This window comes from Dreissena polymorpha, chromosome 4, assembly GCF_020536995.1.
Source record: "Dreissena polymorpha isolate Duluth1 chromosome 4, UMN_Dpol_1.0, whole genome shotgun sequence".
Classification (NCBI taxonomy): Eukaryota; Metazoa; Mollusca; class Bivalvia; order Myida; family Dreissenidae; genus Dreissena; species Dreissena polymorpha.
The window spans coordinates 102,142,117-102,148,446 of NC_068358.1; positions in this window are offsets into that span (position 1 = coordinate 102,142,117).

Consider the following 6,330-nt stretch of genomic DNA (forward strand, 5'->3'; position numbering starts at 1 on the left):
TTCATAGTATATCATTATTTTCGAGGAAACACTATATAGTAAATAGGAAATACTATATTAAATTAAAATATAATATACCATAAATATAATAATGTGGGACATTGTATTAAACAACTCCCCACCCCCAAGTTTTTTAAGCAGAGAGAAAGAGAGCGTACTCTAAGCACATACGATACCATTCCCTAGCAGAGTTGTCGTTCGTGCCTCAACATGCATTCTCCTAGCAGAGTTGTCGTTCGTGTCTCAACATACATCTCTGCAACGGGCTCAATGCCAGGAAGCTTGGCAAAACACATCAAAGTAATTGTACGCTCTTTCATGGAGATATCTAGGACCCCAGGCATAATATTTGAAAGCAATTACCTTTAAAAACTGCATATATTGTAAATTTATCGAAGTATTTAATAACAATTATGAGAACTATTTTCATGCCCTTTTACGCAGATAGCATCACTCCGCTAAAATGTAAACAAAGGCCGAAATGGTGATGAAAATCTTGTGTTTATGTACAAACACATTGAAAGTTTCATATCGTGTATGTTTATGTTAAATGTGTAATCAAATGAAATAGCTGACTATGGGAATATATCGTAAGTCTGCAAGTTGAAAAAGCATAATCTTTTGCAAAAAAACTAATTAGATAATAATTATTTTTTTATATGCTTACATTGTATGTAGATAATTATCACATTTACAAATTTGCTTGTGTATTGCCAGTCAACTTTATTTAACGTGGTTTAATACTTACCAAGCAATATTAATTACTTTTGGAGTGTTACTTATATTTTAAACAAAGTTCATATTCTGAAACAGCTTGTGGCACAATATGCCCTATATACAAATTATTCACAATATAAATTGATGTTTTTTTTTAAACAAAAAAAAATACCAACATGCATTATTATTCTTTAACACATTTATTATCTAAATTAGTAAATTGTCACAGTAACTGTTATTATTTAATACATAAACTTTTTTTCTGCGATCATTTTTTTAATTTATCAGTGCAATATGTAGCCATTCATAAATAATTCATGAATGGTATTCCTATAGATAAAATGCTAAGATCAAATTGTAATGCTAGAATATTTTTATACTGAAGCGCTTGTATGTACATGTAAATTTAGTGTTGTTTGATTGAAAATAGACTCAAAAAATAAGTTATTGGTACGGTACTGTATGTTGAAACATAAATAAAGCTGAACATGACTTAACATGAAGTCAAGTTGTGTCTTCCTTTTTATTTTAATCAGATATAAATTATGGAAAACTGTGCAAGTGTATGAAAGAAAAAAAGTAAGGACATTCGAATTTACACCCCACGGTCCATTTTTCTCTTATTGTTTTTTATTGTTAAACTCATTATCTGCACTTGCGAAGTATATAAAAAAAATCCTGTTATATTTAATTATATTAAATTTTTTGTACTTTAAAGCATTGCTGTACCTTCTAAATATCCTGAATAAACGATATTGACATTGAACAAAACAAGGACATGCACTACTGTATCAGCAATTCAGGTCTAACCGTCTTTCTCCAGAAATTTGCTGAAGCACAGGGGAAAATATCTGTGATTTTATTTTAGGCTCTTAATCAAATGTAACTGTACTTAAGAAAGTGCAATAATTGAACAAATATATTTAAACTTATCAGCCTTTAAAAAGCTGTTGAATCTTTTTATTGTTATGTCTTTATGATATTGAAGAATTACATCAACACAAATTGGTGAGAACGTGTAATAAATTAAAGATTTAGGCACAGGGGTGCCCTGGTGCTTAAAGAACCTGTGGAAAGGCGTGAGTATTACAAGTATGTTGATTTATTATTTATTTTAAAGATCATGTAAAGAATTGAATAAATTTTATAGCAGCTTCGTTCTGTGCAGTTTTGATTCTGTACTTTGTTGACAGATTGTAATATTTTTCTTTCATAATTTTTTATTATAATAAATTTTGCTGAATGAACTTGTAAGTGATAGATGCTTCCAGTTGTCCCCTTTCAGGAAAAGCATGGGTCAATTAAATGTATTTTGTTAAAAAAAAAAACAGTAACAAAACATCTGTACTGGTGTTGGCCTGCAATTTGTTTTAAGATTTGTATTTTACCATATAATTAGTTTAATTGAGTTTCAGGGTCTATGTGTACCAAACTGGCATTGCATTGGTAAAACATAAACAGACTGTTTACAATGGTCAATACTTATATTTGAACAACATTTCTCATTTGACCCAAAATCTTGTCAAAACATCATCTAATTATTGCTGCTTTTTGATAATTTTTATATTTATTTCTTATAAAGATGTACGGCTTTGTCTCATTTTTAATATTGCAATATGTTCATTTAATTAAATATGTGCATGAACTAAAATTTAATAGCACGCGCCCAGTTGTGAACTTCAAATACTAGCAGTTAAAGCAAAGCCGATGGGCGCGGCCATTTTGAATATGCGACTATGATCATGTGACTAAAAGTCACGTGCGGTGGAAAGTAGTCCGTGAGCCCACGACAGAGGTGAATGTAATGAACCGCAGTGTAAGAGAGTTGATACGATACATCAAGGTGATTCCAGAGTTCTCTCCCTTGTCAACTCTTAAAACATGAAGTTTAAATAAAGTAACTTCGGTTCCTGTTGTCTGATACTTCTGACCTTCTGGAAAAAATATCAAGTTAACTTATAGATTAATTATCAGAAATAATTAATATTAATACATATCTAAAAATATCTGGAAGATGAAAGCAGTAAAAAAAAAGGAGGCAAAATGTGCAATTGGCAGAAAACGAACAGAAAGAAGAGGGCCATGATGAGATGATCATTATAGGAGAGGTCACATGGTAGATTGTGATTAAATAATACAACATAAATTGACCAAACTCAACATCTGCTAAATTATGTTCACTTTAAAGAAAGCTCCTGCAAAATTTGTGGTACAATCCGGCGAGCTTATAACGAGATTATGACACTTCCGTCTGCGTCACTCAAAGTATTTTTTTCCATGGTCGAAGATCAATGCTGATCTTTGGCTGAGCTGTTTTTTATTATTGGTTTTCTATCCAACAGAACAGGTAAAAGGTTGAGAGCTAAAAAGCAAACATTCCATGAAATTAGCATCATCACCAATAAATGTTGGTACTCTAGAGGTCACGTCTTCCGGTTAAAATTCTAGAGACGCTAACTTTTATAATATGGTTCAATCAATGATTCTCCTTAAAGTCTGAAGGTCTTCGTCATGCAACTTATTCCAAAAATATTAAATTTGCATTAAACCATCTTGATAGTGACTTGGTAAAAATAATAAAGAGGTAGAAATGTGTCGAGTTGCAGGTCTTTTTGAAAGCAGACCTTTACTAAATTTAAGAATATCACCAACTGATTTGGATCCTTAAAACAGGGCAACACGAGTTTCGACTGATCCATCACGTATCCTATCCAGCTGACAAGCCATTAAATGAGTATATTGACCCAACTAATTGTACTGTACAACATGCTAGTTGTGATACGGCAGTTCACATGGTGCAGGCTCCGCGAATGGACGTAGAAAGTTAATATCGCCTTAAACTAGTCGATCCAATTGATTTTAGACCGTTAAGTTTTGTATATTATAACGTTTCCACCATGGACATTCTAAAAGGTGTAATTCATTAAACAGTTGTGCCGATTTACTTACACTTTCTGTTCGAAAGAAAGCTTGCTCTACTTATTTGTTTCAAATGAAGTTTAATACCCCAGTGTATGTGTATTATTTCATTCCTTTTACGAAGTTTGTGAATATCACTGTAATGAAAGTCGTTTAAAAATTCAAATGCTTTTTACGTTTAAAAATTAGCATCATCGTCTAGTGCCTTTTCGTCAGCAACATGGCAGCTATTCTAACCTATCAAGACTAAGATAGTTGATCGTTCATCTAAGTTCCATTCTCGTGATGTCTCACTAGTGCTCCTTTGGAGAAGTCAACTTATTTGCTGAATCTATTCTTCATGAATGAAGCGGCCACAAACTACTATGAGCGAATGTATGTTGGGAAGTGAGCCTACAGGGCAGTACGGACAGGTGAAGACTCTAGAGCGAACCACCCATTTCAGCCTTGCATACGGACTCAAAGTGTAGCGGCGATCGAGAACAAGACAATTCTAAGTTTCGAGAGATGTGTAGACGATGAATGTTCTTGGTGTATATTGGAGTTGCGTTCTGAGAAAACTGGGCATAATGCATGTGCGTAAAGTGTCGTCCAAGATTAGCATGTGCAGTCCCCACAGGCTAATCAGGGACGACACTTTCCGCTTAATTGGATTTTTGCTAAGAAGAGACAATTAAATGAAAAATGTCATAAAAGCGGAAAGTGTCGTCCCTGATTAGCCTGTGTGGATTGCACAGGCTAATCTTGGACGACACTTTACGCACATGGGTTATGCCCAGTTATCTCAGAACAGGACTCAATGTATGACAAAAATCTCATTACGTTAGCTGCACATTTTATACAAACACGTACAACTTCTTTACATCGTTAGTTACATGTATTTATGTATCTGTTAATGTCTTATTAAGAAGTAGATGCTTTTTAAGGAATCCTTTAAGATATGCTTTGCATTATATGAATATGATTCCTATTAAGCGTTCATCATTCTAAAATCTGTGTGTAACTGTGTATGTCATTTTGAAAATTAGTTAATGTTATACAACAGCCTTGCGAGAGAAGAGTGTAAAACATATCAGATTAAGTTGACATTAAATTACAAAAAAAGTAATTATGTATTAAAAATGCAACTTTTTATGTAGGTGGTTCTTTCTCGCTCCTTTTTGTAATTTAAGTTTTTGTTTTTGCCCCCCCCCCCCCCCCCAATGCAAACTGACTTACCGGTTGTAAGTTACTCCTGACACGAAAGTTTGTAAATAGTTGAATCGATGCTTATTTCATATTTCAAACGTTGCACGATACTTCCTCGACCATCGAAATAACATATCCAGTCTATCATATCCAGGTTATATAAATTGTTCATCAAATGTATGAGCCTTGTGAAATTGCCGCACAAAACAAATACGAAGAAAATGTTTACAAACAGTTCTACTGAATGAATTATGCATTTTGAAAAGATACGTATACATTTTACTAAGATTCACTCATACCAGTATTGCACAGATTATCGATGATGTTACTAGTATTGAATATAAATCAATCTTTAAATTATGTGAGCAAAATCAAATCAGTGTGTAGTTATATTATGCTTCATTTTAACGATAAGATATCTTTTAAAGGAAATATTTGCATTCGTCATTTATCACACGTGTTCGTAATTCAAATTCGATTCAGAACCCCGAAACCGTCCATCTGATCAGAAAACCAAAACAACATCTTATACATTGTGGACTGTTGCCTAACATACCTATATCAGATCAGAATTGACCGCTCTAAATTCGAAACAATTGTGAACAAACGACATGTGAATTCAGCCTATCCGGCCACAAACTACACCGCCATCACCACCGCCGCCAACACGACCATCCCCACCAGACACCATAACCCATTTATGCCTAGCGTCTAGAAAAAAGGCCTTTGCAAACAGCGTAGACCCAGATGAGACGCCGCATGATTTCTGGGTCTGCGCTGTTTGCTTAAAGGAATTTCTGTAAGAAATATTCTAAATACAGAAATAAATATAATAGACACCCCTAATTTTGGAAATGAATTGATTCAATTTTGAAGAATACGAGAGTCCACTAGGCATAAATGGGTTAAAGGATGAAGAAGGCAATATGTTCAGGGTAGTGGTAGATCGACAAAGCATGCAGCTGTTTAACAGCAGCGGAAGCCTGATATCGAGCGATTTTAAATGGAGTGTACGTATCGCATGCAAGTTTTTTCACTGTTTTGATATTTGTGCATTTGATTTGATGTGTGTCGTTTTTATTTATATGTGCAATGTGATCCTGTAATAAAAAATAAAGAACGAAACATTAAATAATCATAAAAACAATTAGCAGAGTATTGAGACCATTAAAAGCTTACCTTAACCTTGTTATTATTACGCGCGTTAGAATGTATAACAAATCGGTTATTGCAACGGTTCTAATATTCATTATATATACGTGTAAGAGAAGTAAGGCGTACATCGTCATCCACATACGCGTGCAAACAATAATTTACGTTAAATTGAATGTTTTCTTTGAACTGATCTGACCTCATTGCAGTTTAAAGTGGTATTTTTATTTGGTGAAGCGATATGTTTATATCACATGGATTTAAAGGCATTTAACTTTAAGAATCGGCTGGTCGGGATTCCATCAAACAGAGATGTCTGCATAGTCTCGTATGTAAGTATAATATGGAAATGAT